Below are 21,984 nucleotides of genomic sequence, written 5' to 3'. Positions count from 1 at the left end.
CCGGTCAGCATTCCGGGTTAGTCCCCAAACCTCACCCTCTATCATACCAAGAGTGCTGCTTTCATTCATTGGAAGACCGTCATGAGTGAAAGAATTCATTATATCGGCAAGTTTGCCTTTCTGAAGTTTGGAATCATTTTATGCTTTTACCAAAGCAAAGTTCCTGGCTTTGCCAAATTTCGGAAGCAAAGGTTATCCCACACCTGTAAAGGGCCCAATTGTGGATTTATTAGTAGGAAAAAAGAACTACCCCATGCGTGATTAAAATGTTATTACAACAACTACTGAGCCACAATTAACATTTATCAACAGTATTCAAAGATAAAGGGAAACGTAGAAAAAAACTGAAAAAAATAGGTAAGACCTAATGGCCAATAACTATAGGCAAAATGGTGCATGTTTAATATGAAATGTAGACAGAATGCAAACGAAACGTAATAACTTATAGTGCCGGTTGGAAGAGTAGTGGAACTGTTAATACACTTCAAGCTGCTGTTGGGCCCAACTTAAAGCATAAGCATGGCATTTAAAGTGTTGGTCAGATATTCAGGATGTCACTCACAGATACAATACAATAAATTCAATCAATACTTATGGAAATCAATTTCATAGTCATGAGATATCCTCAGAACCTGACCTGGCTCTGGTCATGTTGGCAAAGGGTTGATGCCCCTGACCTAAGCAAACATCTGGATCTTATATTGGTGAATCTCTTTAAGAGCCTGCGTAAACATATGAAATAGACAAAGTTCTAGTAAAAGATGCAGGTTAAAATATAGGAATGATAAACTTTGCTCTGTAGCACAGGCGAGCTCTTGAGCACCATGACAGCCTCCTCACCCCTCTGGGCAAATCCAGGCCATCAAGATTCCATGAGACTCTCTAAATTCTGAAAGGGTTGTGATTTAAAGACAATTGGGATAATAAAAAAACAGTGTTACCAGAGTCCTCTTTTGCATACTCTTAAAGCGAAACGTCCAACACCATACAAGAAAAAGTGAAAAGAGGACATGGTCCTCCTTCTATTTGTACTAATTGCAGAGGAGTATTCTCTGATTATTCACGTTCAGAAAGGCACGTAAGAATCAAAAGAGCAATACCAGAGTAGTATTTTACATACTCCAAAAGGCCTTTGTGTATGGGCATACATGTGTGCACCCTGGTTCCCCATATCATTTTTCACTATGAGGAACTAAACTCAGACCTGAGTGTTAGATTTTGCAGACAGCTATGATGTAATGTTCTCTTTCCCAACTGAACTATCCCATAAAGCCCCATCCATTAATTGTTGGGTAAAACTAAATTATTTTGCATCCAGCACTTTGTTCATGGTAATTTTCTGCATCGTTGGTGCGTATTATTTGTAAATGCTGCTGAAAAGATGACAATCGATTGTGGATGTTTTCTCTCGCTCCAATAATTTATTTATTTATTATTTATTTATTTAAGGATTTGTAAAGCGCCTGGTGACCCGAAGGCATCCCCGCGCTGTAAGAGCTTGGATTAGTCAAGAGGGGAGGGAAAACTTATTTAGGGAAAAGCAGAATTTTAAGCTGCTTGCGAAAACGCAGGTAGCAGGGTTCCAACCGCAAGCTGCGGGGAAGCGAGTTCCAGCGAGTGGCTGCCTTTACGGAGAAGCGACGGCCTCCAGCACGCACCCTCCTAAACCTAGGGACAATTGCCAGTCGCTCATTGTCCGAGCGCAGAGATCTAGAAGCTTTGTACGGGGTGACCATATCTCCTAAGATCAGGGGACCTTGTCCATTGAGGAGCTTGTAAGAGATGCACATTGCCTTGAACTCGATCCTCTCTCGCACTGGTAACCAGTGCAGAGCCTTAAGCGCAGATCTGGCAGAGGTTCAGCCCCTTTAAGCAGGTGTAACGAAGTTAAAGCCAGTTGTCATTCAGATATACCTGTGAATGTGACTGTGAAAGGGTATGTGACTGGCACCTGGAGGTGAACTGAGTAGGCAATTATTTAATTAATTGTAAATTATTTAGGAATTGATGGAGCTGCAATATGTGGGTGTAGAAGAACTTACAATCGGAAACAGATAGGAAGTGCATGGTCTATTCAGTCTGTTATGATCCATGGTGCCCTTGAAAAGCTTTGCTGAGTAAGGTTTCCATCTTTGCCTATGATGACACAGGAGTTTGTGCGTGTAGAATCTTTCCATCTCCAGGAACAAATGTACTGCTGAAAGCCTCAGTATAGGAACGCAGGGAGCGGGGTCTCATTCTCTTTCGCAAAAAGAGTTTCAACAATTGCTGGATAGGAATCAATGAAAGATCCTAGATAATACAAATTGTGTTTAGGAATACTCACCTCAGAACTGAGCACCAATGTGTAATTTCTGTTTCTTTTTTTAGGATCAAATCTTTTTATTATCATCCACTTCAATCTTTTATACACAGCATGTTGCCTACAACCCAGGATGAGCCGTCCGCAAAGATTGCAGGTATAGTCACAGACAGTGACAATAAAGCAAGTCACCTACTACCCTATCGGGCCAACCGAGGATCTTCTGTATTCCTACATGCCGGTAGCAAATGATGGTGCTATATCATAAGGACTGTTTTCCAGCATAGAAAAGTCAACAAAGCAATACAAATATATGAGATAAAAATTAACCAAACTCCAGCCCTTCCCACTCGCCACCCAATTTCTTTAAAGTAGCACACTATTTTGTGGACTGTGTGTACGTATTACTCAATCTCTTGTTGGGCTGCCCAGGTTTGAATACCAAGGGCCCCTCTAATGTCCCTGTGTTCGGGGGATCTGGGTTCAGTCTTCAGATACATAGGTATGTTGGGCAAGTGAGCTCCCTGAATTCTGTAGAGAGAATGGAGATGAGAGAGGCCCAGAGTTCGGCATAAGAGGCGATGTCTGATTAAGTAGCCATGGATAAGTGTTCCATGCCTAGTAGGAGCCACAGTTGATGCAACCACTGCCTGTGGTCGGGGAGCCTGTCTGTTCCCCAAACTCACAGTCAAATTCAATCAGGCCTTCGTGATCCCCCCTCCGTCCAGCGGTGAAAGGAGCTTTGCGTCAAACCACTGTGAAAGTCGGAATTAGCGAATAGGGGAGTCATGGGCAATGGGAACGTGGTTAGATCCACAGTAATTGTCACTGAGTCACCACACTTTAATAGACGGGCATGCGACGGGTGAGGAGTAAAGGACCCATGCTCTATGGCGGCAAGGGAGCCAAGCGGCCCTCCATATATGGGATTCCGCTACTGTCTGATCCATAAATACCCAGTGTTTCTCGGTAAGAGGGCGGTTCAACTCTATGAGATACCTGAGTTGGGCCGCTTGGTAGTACTTCAGGAGTATGTGGGTTGCCAAGCCCCTGTGCTGTTTAGTGCTGTGCAAAGAAGATGTCTCTGTGGTCTGGGCTTCTTTTTTTTTTTAAACTTGTTTTTATTGGCATTTGTTAGTACTTTCGTTACATATCAGCGTTGGATGGCAATATCGTTAAGTACACGTTTCCAATCAGGTGAAATCAATCGTAACCTTCACTGCAGTTATGTGCAATGTAACAGGTGTTTGCCATACTATAACAAACAAACCAGGGGGGGGGGAGGAGACTAGGGGGGCAGTCATGGACTATCAGAGAAGGGTCAGCCAGACTACAGCACATGTGGTCCGTAAGGTAACTGGTGACGCAGCGCATTGGGAACCCTTGGCCGAGGTACGACTCTGCAGGTGGACATACGGCAGAGGTGCAGGCCCCGGAGCAGCGGGGATAGGAACCTAGTCACTCCAGGGTGCGTGTGAAGTATTAGGGGGGAGCGTCATCCGGGTGGGTTTGTGTCGCGCGCGGCTGCGTGGCAGTAGGGGTGATCACGGTCGGGTCCTGATCAGCTAGGGGCTGGGATTGTTTAAACTGATGCATCAATAGCGCCCACTCCAGGGAGATCGGGGTTTTGCGTATGCCCTTTGCTTCCTCCTCTCGCAGGGTGTCCTCCTCAGCCGCGGACCACTTGAGCACCGCCCCCTTCCATGCCGCCAATGGGGGGTCCGTAGGGGAACGCCAATTCATAGCTATGCATCGCTTAGCCAGGAGGTGTGCTAATGAGACAAATCGTATAGGCACTTTGTGCCGCTGCTTCCGGCCCATTATTCCCAGTGCGCAGTACTCCCAGGTATCTAGACGGGGCAACCCCGTGAGATCTCGGAGGGTCTCGTGGATAGTCGCCCAGTAGGCTTGGATCCCCGGGCACGACCAAAACATGTGAAGGAAATCTGCGTCTTGCGCCTGACAGCGGGGACAGAGGAAAATTGTATCGGGAAAAAAACGCTGGAGGCGCGCTGGGGTCAAGTAGGCCCTGTGAAGAATGTAATATTGTATGTTTTTGAAACGGGCGTTCCGAGACACTTTTTTGGGGAATTCGAGTGCCCTGTCCCACTCATTGTCATGAAACGCCCGTCCCACCTCCTCTTCCCAAAGGGTCCGCAGGGGCGCCAATGATGGGGGCGTCAACTCCCGGATGGACTTGTACAGCCATGTGATGAGGTGACGACCCCGTCCCATTCGCAGTATCGTGTGAAGGACTGGATGCGTGGGGGGCTCTCCTAGTGTGAGATCGTAGTGCGGTCGAAAATGGCTGAGGAGCTGGCGGTGCCGCAAGAATTGTCCCGGGGGGAGATCGTATTCATCAATGAGTTGCTGGAATGGCCGGAGGTGTCCCTCCGCGAATAGCATTTCTGCCTCGGTGACCTCCCTAGATGTCCACTCCCGAAGCATGGCGGGGGTGAAGAACTGGGTGTTTTTGGGCCAGCCCACCAGCGGGAGCAACGGTGAATACGATGGCCTGTCTGGTGCGAGTCGGTGTATGCGCCGGATGCACCCCCGGGCCACCTCCACCTGGAGGGGGTAGGTCCCCGCCGGGCGGGATCCCGGCACAAGCAAACGGCATAATTCCGGTGTCATTATCCGACCCGCGGCCGTGTATGTTTCGGACGTGTGCCTGCCGGCTGTCCAATAGGAGAGCCATTGGAGCTGCGCCGCTAGGAAATAGGCTTCTCTGTGGTCTGGGCTTCTTGCCGCCCAAATAAAGTTTTCGATGTCTCTTGTAGAGTGTGAATCGCCCCGAGAGGTGGGGACAAGTGTCTGGAAGACATAGAGTGAGCGCAGCAGTATGGTAATTTTTACTGCCACAATGCGGCCAAGCCACAAGAGTGGGAGCCTTAGCCAGTGTGCCAAGTCTTTATGGGTCTGGGTGATCAGCGAGGCATCATTCACCGCTGCAGTTTTGGGAAGGCTTCGTAACAAGACAAGACCGAGGTATGGGAGGCCCTCTTTGACCCACTGAAAGTCATACTGTGATTGCAGTGCACGCTCAGTTTTTGGGGCTACTGTGAGATTTAAAATGTGAGGGTTTTGTACGTTCACTCGAAAACTCGAGATAGCACTGAAGTCCTGCAGCTATGAGATGATAGCTGGAAGGGAGATCATAGGCCATGTCACCAAGAAGATGATGTCATCTGCATATAAGCTGATCAAATGCTGGTCTGCACCAAGTGGGATGCCATCGCCGTGGAGTTGTCCCTTAGCTTTTGCGCCAAGGGCACCATGTAAAGTCGAATAGGAGCAGGAAAAGTGGGCAGCCCAGACGCGTACCACGATGTATGGAAAACTCCCTGGAGCGGAAGCCATTTACTCTAACCACCACGTGGGGAGCACTGTAAATGTTCTGTATGCAAAGCCGAAGCTAAACCGTCGCAGGGTTTAGAACTGATAGGGCCAATGTACTTGATCGAATGCCTTTTATGTATCAATAGATAACAGCAAGGCTTCCGTCCGTGACCTGTGCACTTTGTCTTTGAGGTGGCAGATGCCCTTTGTGTTGTCACTGTACTGCCGTGCGGGAATACACCCGGCTGGGTCTGAGTCCATAAGCCCCGGCATGAGGGGTTAAGGCAATGGGCTAAGACACTCACAAACAGTTTTGTGTCAATGTTTAAGAGTGAGATGGGCCGATAAGAGCTGCATTGATGGGGGTCTTTCCCATGTTTGGGTATGACTGAAATGGAGGACTCCAGCATGGATTCCGATAGAATGCCCAACTCAGCGACAGAGTTGAAGCGTTGTGTGAGTAGGGAAGCTAATTTAGGGCAGAAAGTCTTATAAAACGCCGCACTGCAACTGTCCGTCCCGGGGGATTTTAGGGTTTTCAGTTGCGCTATCGCAAATATCACTTCCTCGATACTGATGGGTGTATCTCGGCCTCTGGAGGCAGGAGTGGAATGACCCCTGCTCCATTGAGATAAGCCCGGTAGTCCGCTGGCGTATCGATTTCTGCAGAGTATAGCTTTTCGTAAAATGCCTGGAAGACACCAGCAATGTTGTCGGCATCCTTTACTTCAGTCCCGTCGTCAGTCACAATGGACTTTATTGAGTTTGCGTGTTGCTTGCTGCGCAGCCGGGAACTAAGAGGCAGTCTGCCCTATCGCTCCCCACATAAAACTTGCATTTAAGGCGGAATAAGGTGCATTTGGCTCTATCTAGGTCAAGGCGTTTCAGTTGGAGGTGTTCTCTTTCCAGGTCTCACCAGACCCGGCCTGCACTGGTGCGCCTATGTATGGTTTCTAGCTCTAGGACCCTCTCCTCCAGAATCTTTCACTTATCTTGGCGTGTTCAGTTCTCATTCACCTCTCATGCTATGAACTCCCCTCACATCACCAATTTCAAGGCTTCCCAGACTAAGGTGAGTGCGCTCGAGCCCTTGTCATTTAGTGCTAGTTATTCCTGAAGGGATTCTCGGAGTGCCTGTACTGTAGCTCGAGAATGTAGTATAGTTTCACGAAGGCGCCAACTCGGTGTTGGGGAGGCAGCAGGAGGCATCTGAAGGCTAAGGGTGATATGTGTATGGTCAGAGAGCGTGCAGGGTTTTGATAGTAGTTGTCTTCACCCGGCCCCATGCCAAGGGGATGACTGGGAAGTGATCGAGTCGGGCGTAGGTCTTATGTGTCGCAGAGTAGAAGGTATAGTCTCTGTCTTGAGGGTGATAAGCGCGCCACATATCGCGTAGGCCGCACTCATTGAGCCACCTGAGGCCCCCAGGCGAAAGTGCCCCAATTTGTCCAGATCTGTGTTCTGACCGATCGAGTTCCGCGTCCATCACTATATTAAAGTCTCCTCCCAGTATCACCGCAGCATCTATGGATTGAAGCACTCTGGCTAGGGAGTCAGTTAAAAAGGGTTCTTGGTGTTTGTTTGGGGTATAAATGGATGCAAGTGTAAAGTGAAATTCGCCTATTTGTAGACCGAGGGCTTGGAAACACCCCTTGATTTCTACTATTGTGCCCCTCACGATGCCTGGGAAGTGTTTAGAGAAACGAATTGCCACCCATCCCTTTTTCTTAGCATCTGATAACCAAAATTACTGTGGAAAATGTTTGGTTTGCATCCTATGCACGTCTTTAGGGAGTAGATGTGTTTCTTGCAGAAGGCATATGTCTCCCTGTGAGTTTTCCAGCAAGTAAAGGGCAGCTGATCTCTTATTTGGGTTATTAAGGCCTCAGACATTGAGGCTCACCACCTTGATCTCCAGATTGACTGAGAGGGAAGAGTCCGGTAAGGTCATCTTCTAAAGGTCTCCTTGGATGTGAGAGGACCCTAAGTTATTGGTTAGCGAGGTGCTTCTATGAGTGAGAAGGTGTGTTGGAAGGAAGTCCCCTGAGATCAAACCCAAACCCCAACAACAAAAAATAAACAAGATACCACAGAAAAATGGACAATAGGAGAAGCTCCAATGAGATATGGAAAATTAAAGTAGGGGAGCCAGCCATGACCCAGTTCACCATTATTTGTGTGCGAGCTTCCCATGCACGCCCTCTATATACCATTCAACTAAATAGGAAGTCTCAGGCTGCTTCAGGTGGAGGGGCCCTCCTTATCCACTCTGTTGTCAGATAGAGAGCGAATGACAGCCAATCTTTGTTTTGCGATGCTGTCCGGGTCTGGGCGATGGCTCTCAGAAACCGATTTGTGTCGTATCCTGCATCTGTTTCCTCCTAGGGGTCAGCCTCGTGTAGGGGCCGGGTGAGCATCTTGTTCCAGGAGGTCCAGGTTTAATATTTTACAGGCTTCTGTTAGGGAACAGATCTGGTGGGTTCTGCCCTCCAAACAGAAGATAAGGTGGAAGGGATGACCCCACGAGTATAATGCGCCAATCTTCCTGAAATGGTTTGTTACTGGGTGGAAATCATTTCGTTTCTGTAGAGTGATAGCAACTAGATCTTGGAAGAGCTGCAGGGAATGACCCTGGACCTGAAGCCACTGGGCATCTCATGCCTTTTGAAGGATTGCCTCCTTAGTCTTAAAGTCATGCACGCAGACCAAGATGTCTTCTGGCAGCTGTGTTGCGTCTTGAGGTGGGCCCACGCGGTGGCATCTGTCCAGTTTGATGTTGCTCTTCATTTTGAACTCCAGAACCGAGTAGAACAGGGCCTGAACATATTCTTTTAGGTCTGAACCTTCTGCCCCAGTTGGTGCCCATCTGATACGGATGTTATTTCTTCTAGACCTGTTTTCGGGATCTTCAGTGTGTGCCTGAAGGTCAATCTTTTGCGCTTAAAGCCTGAATATTTCCGTCTGTAGACTCCTGAGTTCTCCATCTCACACAATGTTGCCTTCCTCCAGGGCTGCTACTTATTTTCTGACTTCGTTGATGTCTCAGTGGGTTTCCCTTAACTCGAGGGCAAGGTCCTTCTTCACCATCTGCAAGTCTTTGCGGAGGGAGGCAAAGAACGATTCCAGGAACTCCAGTGTCACCTGTTCCTCAGCGTTCTCTACAGTGACTCCTGGCTTTGGCTCGCCCAGACCCGCCTTCTCTGCATGTGCCTCTCCAAAGGTATTAAGGAGCACGTTGCTGACGTTTTGCTCTTTTTTAGCTTCAACTGAGGCCATGTGGGTGCAGCTAATCCCTGGCAAGCCAGGCCCTCCCAACAGGCGATCCAAGGCAGAGGTGTTGGGCCCGGTGTGCAAGCAGGACCTGGCCGTACCCCCAACTGTGGGGTTGTGATGAGGGAGACGGCAAGACAGGACCTCTGTCAGGGCATTCCCTGGTTGCCAGTTCTGTCCCAGATCCGGGACTAGCCTTCTGCCTGTAGTGCGTCACCTTGTTGCCTCAGGGGGGGTCACATCAGCCCTGGTTCAGTTAGCTGGGGCCTTTTCTCCCACTGTCAGTCTCAGCAAGGGTGGGCTGCCCCCCAAAACCCCGGGGGCAAGCCACAGATGATGTTGGCCAAAACAGATGACAGCTGCCCATCCACCAGAGGGGACGGGCCAGTCCAAGTGGGGTCTCGGACCGAGCCCGGTCTCAGCTTCTTTCCTCCTCAAGGGTCTCTACCCGGGAGAATCTAAATGGTGCAGTTTCTCCCTCAATAATAAAATAGGGGAGACGGAAGAAAGGGGCTCCTGCCTCCCGCATACCTGTGTCTCTGTAGGTCACCTGGTTGACCTTCTTCTCGGCCTTCCTCTCCACTTCCCATTCAGGTGCTGGTGCTCAGGCAGGGGCTCCTGGGCCCGTGAAAATGTCCGCTGCTAGGCCCGACCTATGCTGTAGCAGCCTCTCAGGCCTCAGTCAGGCTCCGATTCCTCCAAGTCTTCCGCTTCCTTCCCTGGGGCTCCGCGCCACAACCACAAGGCTCTCGTCTAATGTAGAGTCAGGCCGAGTCCAGGGTTCTCAATCTCACAGGGGCTGACCCGTTCCAGGCTGACCTCAATAGGGGGGGTGGAGAGCCTTTATCACAGCGTGTGGGCCTCCGTCAGGCCTAATGCTGCCGCCGATGATCTGGCCAGAGAGGGGGGAGACCTGACCCACCTGGGCTCTGGTCAGGAGATCCACTGCCACACTCTCCACCAGGCCCGGCCTCTGCTTCAGGGGTCGCCTCTTTGACTGTGCTTAGACCCGATGTGGTGGCGAGGTCCGTGGCCCTTGAGAGGCGGACAGTCCACCTCGATCATTCTTGCCACGGGGCTACTCCGCGCTCACTCCAGCGGACTGTTCCCAGACATGCCTGCTGCCCTCCGGGAGTCGCAACCAGAGCCAGTACTGCCCTGGGAGAGCGGAGGATGCGTAAGGCAGTGGATGGGGCATGAATTCGGTGCTATTTGCCGGGAGGGGACGGAGAGCCCGAAGTTAATTTTTTTAATGTATCATCACAAGTATAAAAAATAACCTTTTTGTCATCTTCACTTAGCTCATATATTTGTTTCTCAGGGTGAAACGTTGGAAACGGAGTAGTTTTCTTCTGCATACTAAACTTGAGTGGTTTGTCCCCTTAGATAACCAAGACCATAAATGCGTACTACGCTATAAATATAGATGAAGACATTATTAACCCAATCACTCATGTTTTAGACCACAATTAATAGTCATTTCCTGTAGCTCTCCCAACCCTGCCTGTCATTTTACAGCATATATTTCCAGTTGAATTGAAACGTGATAAATCGCTCACAGTCCGGGAACTTTCTTTATTCCCCTCATTTATGTCTCGACTAAAAATAAAAAAGTGAAATGTTTATAAAAATGACAGAATACAAGTGGATATTGGAGTTCTGTTCTGACATCTGTGAATATAAAAGATTAAGGCAACTTCTAAATTAAATAAGAATGCTTACTTCAATTTCAAACATTTAGTCAAATCTTTATTTAAGTTTGGGAAAGAAAATAAAGTCAGTGCATTTTCTAATTGCTCAGTAAAGCAGCGATTAAATGAACGCGGGTAGTGACCTTGCAAGCAAAGCCCTCTGCTTAAAACTGAAACTCAATTCACTTTTCGAAATACACAAAGACCAGCCTGTAGCAATTCACTTCTGTCTGCGACCGAAATACCTCAGCTGTATGGTTTGTAGTTAGAGATAAGTAATCAACACAAGAAACTTGTCTGGAGTCCAAAGAAAAAGGTCAACCAAGATAGCACACTCAGTCCAGCTGGCATGTGAAGGAAGAGAACACAGAAGTTTACCCAGATATGATACGGGGATACCAAGAAAATAACCAGACATATGTCAAAATTTGTCGTTACTACAGGCTAAGGACCCCGTTTTCATTAGAGATGAGATTCACCTCAGATTAAAGTATTGCCTTGCAGTTAATACTTAAGATTTATTTTGTTTGAAGGCAGCAAAGCGTTTTATTGACCCAGCACTGATGTGCAGATAACGGCAATATATTAAACATATTAACTACGACTGCCTTTGATGTATAAAGATGCCTTTCTCAAAATGTGGTTTATATATATATATATATATTACCTACTGGCGGTCGCCAGTAGGTAGTTATAGTTAAGACCACGTTTCCATAGGAAATCCGCAACATTCTATTTTGAATAACTTTTGCGCCGGTCGATGAATCCTCGCGAATTTTTCAAAATAGGTGGGGCGCTACGCTACGCTCCTACCCTGAAAGTCTCGGGGGGTTTCTTCAAGCGGGGGCTGAGGTAAAAGGGGGGTCCCAAAACGCGTTTTTCCCATGCATTTTTCCGTAGGACCTTTAGACACAGCTACAGCCCGAACGGCTGAACAGAATTACTTGAAATTTGGCAGAGAGGTAGTCCTTAGGTCAAGGAAGTGCCTTTTGTTGGTTTGGTGTAAATCTGTTCAGTAGATTCTGAGAAAATAGCCTTTAAATCAATATATATATCTGAGCCAGCTTACGGTGCGCTTACGGTGCGCTTACCGTACGCGTACGGTGGCGTGCGCGAGCGCGATTCTGATTGGCTCTTAGATCTTAGTAAACATTCGAATCGGCTGAAACCAGGAAGCGGCAGCCGCCATTTTCTCTCTCGCACTCTGAGTAGGGCAGCATAAATGAAGCCCAAAAATGGGTAAAGGGGCAGTATATTGAAATAATAATCACCCAGCAATGATATACGGGCCCCCAAACAACCCACAAGGCCAAAAAAAAATGTTTTTTTTTTTCGAAATATCGCCGATTACGCTTACCGTACGCGTACGGTAAAAAAATTAAAAAAAAAAAAAAAGTATCCACACTCTCCCCACCCCATGTGCAAATGGTGCCCTTCGGGCACCATTTGTGCATGGCTTATGAAATAATTGAAATTAATAAACAAAACATTTCACAACGATGCGCATAATATGTCCCCCATGTGCGCACGGTGCGCGAAGCGCATCGTGCGTACATGGCCCATCTCGCATAATGTGGGCACGCGGTGCGCACAGCGCACCGCGTGACCACCGTGCGTGCATGGCACTAACTGCGTAAAGTGGGCGCGCGGTGCGCGAAGCGCACCGCGTGCTCACTGTGCGCGCACGGTGCGAACTGCGTTAAGTGGGCGCGCACGCCACGAATGGAGCAAAGTAAGTTAGCATTTAAAAAACCGTACAAATTTACTGAAAAAACCATAGGTTTCACACACGTTATAGTTAGGAATTAGCATTTAAAAAACCTTGCAAATTCACTGAAAAAACCATAGGTTTCACACATGTTATAGTTAGCTGTACATTTTACTGATAAAAAACCAATGAAATTCCTCCGTTATAGTTACTGTAGGCAACTATAACTCACGCGACCGTAATCCTCTGCTGATGACATATGTGTCTTTATGAAAAAAAAATATTTGTAATATATGTATAGCTAAAATTTAATGGAAGAAGACATGGGCAAATAAGTGTCTAAATACAGTATTAGCATCAGCAGAGGATTGCAGTCGTGTGAGTTATAGTTGCCTACAGTAACTATAACGGAGGAATTTCATTGGTTTTTTATCAGTAAAATGTACAGCTAACTATAACATGTGTGAAACCTATGGTTTTTTCAGTGAATATATATATATATATATATATATATATGTGTGTGTGTGTGTATATACATATATTGCACATTAAAAGTTGGTACACTCCTCCCAAGGCGCCATGTGAGCAAGGCCTCTGGTAGGCTGAAACGCGTCATGGCGGACATGCAAAGCAACTAAATAAACTCACCGTGCACTTCTAACTGGGTTTGTGCTCGTCTGATTCCTGATTCCTGCAAGCTGGGACTGTTGGGTTTCATATGGCGAAGTTCTTCGGGGTACATATATATGTATATATATTCAACGAATCCTGTAGGTATGGCCCAACCTTCATAAATTGGCGCCAAGAACAAACCACAGTGCCGCAGCTCAAATGTGAAAGCGTGTATTATTCACTCACAAAACAAATCCCAACGTGTTTCAGAGCTTCGCGCTCCTTGCTCATGTGAGCAAAGAGCGCGAAGCTCTGAAACACGTTGGGATTTGTGTTGCGAGCGAATAAAATACGCTTTCACATTTGAGCTGTGGAACTGTGGTTCATTTTTGGTGCTGATTTATGAAGGATGGGCCATACCTACAGGATTCGTTGGATATTTGGGGTTTCGTTACCCCGCTGAGAGCTCCCTGTGAAAAGGGCTAAAGGCAGAACTTTGTATATATTATCTACTGGCGGTCGCCAGTAAATAGTTATAGTTAGGGCCTATTTTCCATAGGAAAAGCGTTTATTCTTTTCCCAATAACTTTGGCACTGGTTGATGAATCTTTGCGAAATTTTCAAAACTAGTGGCCCGCTCATGTCAGCTCCTGTCTTGAAAGTTTCGGGGTGATTCGCCCAGCGGGGGCCGAGAAAAAAGGCGGGTCCCAAAACGTGTTTTCGCCATGTTATTTTCCATAGCAAACTTTAGACACGGCTACTGCTCGAATTGCTGAACGGAATTACACCAAATTTGGCAAAAAGGTAGCACTTGGTTCAGAAAGAGCCCTTTTTGTTAAATGGTGTAAATCCATTCAGTAGTTCCTGAGAAATTTTTTCAAAAAGAGGACGGAAATCAATTTCCCATAGGAAATTTTAGACATGGCTACAGCTCGAACTGCTGATCGGAATTACACCAAATTTGGCAAAAAGGTAGTGCTTGGTTCAGAAAGCACCCTTTTATTTAAATGGTGTAAATCCATTCAGAAGTTGCTGAGAAAATAAAAATATAAAAGTTTCGATATCTAGAGACGCGGTGGATCCGCAGACCCTCCCAACCACGAGCTTTATTCTAATTCAAACCAGGAAGTGTTGGCAGCCATCTTGTTACTCGGTAGAACCGAGTCACAAGAAAAGAGAAAACGAAACCCAAAAAACAAGAAAAGGGGGCAGGGTAGAAACACCAGCCCACCAGGTACCTCCAGTAAGCACCACAGAGTTGCGTTGCAGAGAGGTGTAGAAAGGGGCGTGGCCTCAGACCACCTCTCTGCAACGCAGCTCTGTGGCGCTTACTGGAGGATCCTGTTGGGCTAGTTGGCCCCCAGGGACCCTCAGGATTCAAGGGGACTTAAACCCTCAACTCAAAAGCCGCCACAGGGCGCGTTTGCACACTTGTCACATCAGGTCCCGCCCCCTCCCTGCACCACTGTGCAAACGCACCCCGTGGTGCATTTTAAGTGGGGGGATTAATTCCCCTTCAGTCCTGTGGGTCCCTGGGGGCCAACTAGCCCACCAGGTACCTCCAGTAAGCACCACAGGGCTTCCTGGAGAAACCTGGTTGGCTAGTTTGACCCCAGGGACCCTCAGGATTCAAGGGGACTTAATGACCAACTTAAAACGAGCCACATGGCGCGTTTGTACAGTGGTGAAGGCAGGGGGCGGGCCTGATGTGACAAGTGTGCAGGCGCACTCCGTGGGCGTTTTAGGGACTTAATCACCCAACTTTCAACGTGCTAGGGGGCACGTTTGCACAGTGGTGAAGGGAGGGAGCGAGGCCTGATATCAGAAGTTAGCAATCCTGCTGTACGGGACTTACTGGTGGTAATAAAAGGGATAATTGGCCCCCAAGGTTAACTTTGGGGGCTAACTGCTCCTGCTGTTAACGCCAGTAAATCCCACACAGTGGGATTGCTAAGAGGTGTTTCTGAGGCCACGCTCACCTTTCTCCACCACTCTGGAAACGTGACTGGTATGTTATAGTTAGAAATTTGCATTTAAAAAACCTTTGAAATTCACTGAAAAAACCATAGGTTTCAAGGACGTTATAGTTAGAAATGATCATTTAAAAAACCTTAGTAATTCACTGAAAAAACCATAGGTTTCATTGACGTTATAGTTAGTTGGACATTTCACTCGTAGAAATTCCACGGCAAGATGGCTGCACAGTAGTGTAGACCTGCCAGCCGCCGAATTCATCTGTCCATTATCCTGCTACTGACGAGCCATCCACCGGTGTTATCTGCATGGAAGTGAATGCTGACATCGGGGGCGTGTGAACGGTGTGCTGAATTACGGCGACTTTGTCCTTGGGACAGGCGGCCGTCTCACCGCATGCTCTGCTGGCAGCCATGTTGGCGGCTTTGGGGCTGACTTTGAGCGGACTTTGCTGAGCGCCTGGCCTGTACTGCGGCACCACCGGCGGAGCCTGGAGACGTCCTACGACCGCAACGTCTATTGCTGTAACATGGGCCGGTGCAATCTCTGGCTGGACGAGTGATCCCGCTGCTGTCGGCGGGTGCGGCTGTTCCCGGACGGAGCTGTGTGCCGGACCTGCAGTGAGCGCAGAGCGCTCTGCCAAGCGAGGGGCCGGCTTCAGTCTGTGAGGTAGGCCATTTGGAGGTGGCGGCCTGCGGCCTGCTTTACCGCGCCACATCTCGCATTTAATCGGAGCCCCCGCAGTTGCAACCCTTGCACCCTGCCCTACCCAGTGCCCAGGACCTTGCTCACGAGCATGCCCAATACAGGTAGTGGGTCTTCAGTAAATAGGGATTGGGCTGCAATTGGGCTGTATCTTTCTGCTACTAGGTGCTGGCTGCCGAAAATTACCTCAGCCTAAACGCACGGCCCGCACCATTGATATCTGTGGACTGTTGCTATCGCGGCCCTTGGGAAGTACACACAAGGTCCAGAGCTGCCGCGCAATTGGTGAGAAAGGTGGCGCCACGCTGCCCCTGATCGCCACATTGTAGATCACTGCACACTAAGCCCCCTACTGCAGTGTGCTGGGGATAGCAGGCACATCACTGCAAATATATACCTCCAGCCCAAAGGTCTGTGCTCACCTTCATGCTAGCGTCCTTGAGTTTGCTGCTGGTCTCGTGGTGTGGAACTTCTGCCTGGGTCAGCCTACGCTGCACTGGTTGGAGCCTCCGCTCGCCATAGCTTGAGATCACTACGTCGTCACACAACGCAAGCTGGGGCTTCCCTCACCGCCACTGAGACCGCAATATTGAGTCTACTTCTTCTGCCGCTAACATGGGCAAGTCAGACAAAACCCAGCCCAGACTGTCCTTCGAACCACGCAGGGGCGGTAAATCCTCGCAGACTGCGGCCTTGGACTCGGAGCTGGACTCTGCTGCTCCGGACCCCATAGCACTGGAAAAGTCGCTATCTGCAATACATGCCAGCTGCAGGCTATAGATGGCAAAATTGAGGCACTCAACGGCAGGATGGACCATTTCTCTTCCAAATTGGACAAGCACGCAGCAAGAATCAGAGAGGCTGAACAGAGAATCTCGGATGCTGAAGATGGCCTCCACCAAAACTACAGACATGGTGAAGCTCTTGGCTATCATACAGGCGAAGAATGAGGACATCGAAGCGCGCTCCAGGCGCATTAATGTGCTCATTTTGGGCCTGCAGGAATCAACAAATGTTGGGCGCCTGGAGAACTATGTTGAGACCCTTATCCGGGATATCTGTGGGGTTGAACACCTTTCCAACATGTTTGCCATAGAACGGGCTCACAGGTCGCTGGCAGGGACACTATATTGCGCATCACTCACCAAAAGGGTACGATCAACTATCAGGGCAATGTCTTATAATTTTTTCCTGAATTACTGCCACGGTGCAGGCTGCGCGAAAGGAGTTCCAAAGGGTTAAAACTTTTCTCATGAAGGAGCAAGTAAAATATGCTATGCTTACCCAGCGCGTCTGCGTATAGGATCTGATGCCAACGCCAAGATCTTCACAAACCCCAAACAGGCTGTGGAATACGCCAAATCTCTGCATTGCCAACGGACCTCTGCAGCCACTACTTCCAATGTTGATGACTGTGTAGCAGGGAAGCCTCCTGTTATTGACGGTATAACCTACTGCTGCGGACACCATATCGGTGCCTGTTATTGGGTCAAAATGTTATATTATGTAGTCGACTTGCTGAACTTACGAGGGCATTGGTAGGTTACTGATTATGGTAGTACATATGTATGGTATGGTCTCCGGATGTCGACTTTTCATAGTGGATTCATGTCCTCATGTTTGCTCCTTGTATACAAATGGGACGATATTCTCTTCGCCCCTTGGGCTGACTGCCTTACTCTTATTGGAGTATTACGTCTCCTAAAATTACACTTTCATTAAATGTTCCTTGCTCCTTATGTCACCCTCTATGACCCCGCTGCTGAGTCCAGCTGGGGGGCTTGTGGGTAGGAGAGTCTCACATTACATTGACGGCCCCCTCCCTACTTCATCTGGGAGTGGTCCTTGCCGCTACGTCCCCCATTGGGTGTACCCCCACATAATGAGTCATAGTAATGTGTTTTGGTTGGGTTCGTTCATGTTATCGGGATTTGTCTTTGGCAAATTGGGGTTGCTAATGTGGGCAGGGGGAGGGAATGGGTTCTTTCTTTTTTACAGTTGTAGGTACAGTGATCAGAACACATGCTGCAAGAGGTGCCCCACCAATGTTCGCGTGCACAACACGCGGGTTGCATTTGGAGTGTGTTGAACACATTTGGTACTGACAATGGGTGAAACCTACAAATGCATAAGATGGAATATACGTGGTCTTAACACCCCTAAGAAAGTCCGCCACATGTTAGCATATCTAGATAGACACGCTGTGCAAATCGCTCTATTACAAGAGCCGCACCTGAGTAAGAAAACAGAAATCAGGGTGGCACAAAAATGGGCGAGATTCCGGCTGGCGTCCTCCTACTCTAATTACTCCAGGGGGGTGATCACTCTGGTCCTCTGCTTGCGACGAGTAATCACTCGTGTTTGGGCGTTTTTTGGCTATAATTGCTATTTTTGACACCCACTCCCGCTCCACAGCACGGGATTATCAAATTGTTTGTTCACCCAATCACGTAAAGAATAATAATGCAATCAACAAAGTTATGTCTCTTTATGTCTTTATGTGTGTTTTGTCTGTTTTTCTCTCCTACAGACGTTTTTAGCCCCGGAATAATAGGATGGCTTTTCGGTCGAACTGTGAGTTTTACCATCTGATCTCCACAGGTTAGGGTGCGCCTTAGTGTGCGCATACCGCCGTGGAGGTCCTTGTGGTCCTGATGAAAGCTTAGCCAACTAGGCATGATAAGCAGAAACATGTCGACCTTATTGCAAATTGGTTGAGCTCTGGTTAACCTAACCAACCGGCTCTTGTCCAATTCACGTGTTTTTATTGGTCTTTGGTTTGCCATGATTAAATTTGTTGTTGGTTAAAATCATTTACCTTTTAATTTCATTTCCTTTCACATTCAAAAACCAGCTCCGCTGTAATTCAGGCGTCGCAGCACACCAGAGAGGCACTCGGCCTCTCTGGTGGGAACCCGATGATGAAGCATGTCACCAACTAGGTTGGTGAGTGAGGGTTCTTTTAACAAATCCTTTTGGTTTTTGCCCGTGCTCTTTTGCTCCATTTTCCCTTGTCACTCTTCTGTTGTTTAACTGAATTAACCAGGGGGAACAAGAGTGATTGTCCCTCACCCTCTCTTTGTTTTTGTGATATTTTGCAGCGCACAGCTGCAAGGGTATTTTCCCTTTCTCTTGCCCCTGTATTAGCGACTCTTTCCACTCAGCAGCATGGATAATCTTGGTCTCTCTTATTCTAATGAGGAGGTGGATGCCTTGCTGGCGGACCCCTCACTCTTTTCTGACCCCTCGATTGCTCAAACCATTTCACAAACCACTGAGTGGGATAAATTGAGTGAGCAAAAAAGAGGGCGGATACGTACCATTCTTCACAGTACAATCCTTACTGAATACCTCAGAAATAATATAGCACCCAAGGGTTTGCTAGTTACCAACGCCCCTCGCATTTTTCGAGATGATGCACAATTTAGAAAAGAATGGGCACAGATCGCTTGGCACTGTACCAGGGATTGGTTGGTGCTCATCATAAAAACAGCGTTAAGGCTCTCGGAGGCTATTATGGTAGAGATCCAGCTAACGGAAACTCACTTCAGAACCACTCTAACCGGCTACAAGAAACGGCTCGACGAACTAAACAAGGAAATGAATGAATACAAGGATTTCCTCACTCAATCTAAAGCCCAGAAATTCCAAAAGGATCTGTCAAGATGGTCTTACACAAGAGTATACCCTTATGCCAGCCCTGACTACACCCCGCCTGCGAGGAATGACTACAGCACTGATAGTTCATTTGATGGTTCCACTGCGATCGATTCCAGTGGCGACAGCTATAAGGCACGCCAGCGGGGTAGAGGAAGGAATAGACGACAATACAACAACCAGTCCTGGCTTCCCTTCCAACAATCGCCTTTCCAACCCCCACCGTTCCACCCTATGATGGGTTGGAACCCCGGTTACTTACCTCATCCCCAGTTTCAACAGAACCAATACCGCCCCCCTTTTTTAGAGAGGGGCAGGAGAGGCCGCGGACGAAGAAGAGGACCCACTCAAGTCCACTGGCAACAGGACGAAACAGTGGGGGACAACACGCGGAGCAAGGCACAACGAGCAGGCCCCAGCAATCAACGAGTTTGATCACGAACCTGTCATCAGTGATACTCACGTCTGATGAGACCTCAGTCCTGGAAAAGGGGTTAGGTTTTATACCCACAGCCCGTTTTGATCGCTTCAAACTCAAATGCGAACTTTCGAATTTTTTTAGGAAACTTAAGCTCAAGAGTTTCTTTGAAAAACAGTCTCCCGACAATACTCAGCCTCAATTGAGCGATACAGGGTTTAAGGTAAAATCTACTTTTACCCCCCCTCCTTATGCTATCCCACCTGAGATCACAGCGTTTGAACAGGCAGTTTCCATTGATATTGAAGCTTTCATTGAACCAAACCGTTTTAAGAACATGAAGGCCGGCGAGTTTCAAGCTTTACACTCCTTGCAATCCAACACGAACATCGTGATAAAATCAGAAGACAAAGGTGGCGGAGTAGTAATTCAAGACACTACTGCTTATGACAGGGAATGTAGACGCCTCCTGGATGATCCTATTAGTTACACTCCCTTAGTTGTGGATCCTACCCAAGAACTCCAGAGTATCATTCACGAGTTGGTCGAGGACGCAGAACTCCAGGGTTTTATCACTAAACAGGAAGCAAATTTCCTCACAACCAGTGAAGGCACCATCCCTTACTTCTATACGCTACCTAAAACGCACAAGAACAGAATACCCCCTCCTGGACGTCCCATAGTGTCTGGGATTGGTTCACTGCTGGAACCCCTGTCACGTTACTGTGATTTTTTCTTAAAACCGCTTATCCAGTCAACTAGTACCTACCTCAAGGATACGAAAAGTTTATTGGCACTTCTCCAGGAGATCACCCTCCCTGATGGAGTCGTTTTCCTGGTGCCCATGGACATAGAAAGTCTCTATACCTGCATTCCCCAGGACGACACCATTAATGTAATCAGGAGCACTTTAGAGTCTAGCACTTGGAACTACACAACTCCACGTGATTTTGTGATCGCTTGTGCTGCCCTCGCTTTAAAAAGGAATTTCTTTGAATACAAGGGCGATCTGTTCTTACAGTCAACTGGCACATCAATGGGCAGCACCTTTGCGCCTTCGGTAGCCGGGCTGTATGTGTTTGATTTCAAATGCAAATTCATCCTAGCTCCGCAAAACCCTTTTTCGTCAAATATATTCTTTTGGAAAAGATATATTGACGATGTCTTGATCATTTGGCAGGGATCGGAGGAATCCCTCCTGGAATTTTACAACTGGGTGAACGCATGCGATCCTCACCTCAAGTTCACACATACTCATGACAAAGATGAGATGATTTTCCTGGATGTGGTCATCACCAGGGTAGGCAATACTCTCCAAACCAAAACCCACCATAAACCGACGGCAAAGAACAACCTGTTACATTTCGCAAGTTACCACCCTCGGCCACTGAGGGAAAACCTCCCTTTTGGCCAATACCTCCGTCTCCGTCGGAATTGCAGTGAAGTCTCTACATACAAAAAACAAGCCAATGAACTTACTTGGAAATTGAAAGATCGTGGCTACCCTGATAAAATCCTTTCAAGGAGTAATAAACGAGCCCGCAACCAAAACAGGGAGGCTCTGTTGGAAGTTCATGTGAAAGAAGATCAGGACTCCATACCTCTCACTTGCGTTACAACCTACAATGCAGCATCCAACGCAGTAAGCAAGTCCATTAGGAAACATTGGAAGATCCTGACAAGTAACAAACACGACTGGGAGAAACCCTTGTTTTCTTACAAAAGAGCAAGAAGCCTTAAGGACTCTTTGGTACATACCCGTCCGAAAGTTCAGGATAAGAATCAGGACCAGTCCATTGTAGTGCGTGGGGCCTTCCCCCCATTGTTGGCCACTACCCCTGTGGCTCATGTAGTGTCTGCCATCTGACATCCCCCTCGAAATATCTAATACTCGAACAAGGAAAACAATGGATGCAGAAAATGCACACTAATTGCAATTCCACTGATGTGGTTTACTTAATCACTTGCCCATGCGGACTGAAATATGTCGGCATGACAAGTAGAAAAATCAAACAGCGCATCTGCGAACATCGCAGCACCATTCGGTGTCGCAAGTTGAGCACTAAACTTACGGAACACTTTTTGCTGTTGAACCACACAACAAATGACATGAAGTGGTCAATCATTGAAAAACTGAAGCCTGGACCAAATACCCAACAGTTACTATTCGAGAAAGAACAACGCTGGGTTGATCGTTTATCTACTCACCTTATTGGTCTGAATGACAGTATTCCATGGGGTTCCATATTAAAACACTGATTTGCTGCCCCAGCCGAGCCAGTTTGGTTAAATGCCTAAATAGCCTCCG

This window comes from Triturus cristatus, chromosome 4_1, assembly GCF_964204655.1.
Source record: "Triturus cristatus chromosome 4_1, aTriCri1.1, whole genome shotgun sequence".
Lineage (NCBI taxonomy): Eukaryota > Metazoa > Chordata > Amphibia > Caudata > Salamandridae > Triturus > Triturus cristatus.
The sequence above is the reverse complement of the archived record's forward strand: the minus strand, read 5'-3'. Positions refer to the sequence as shown.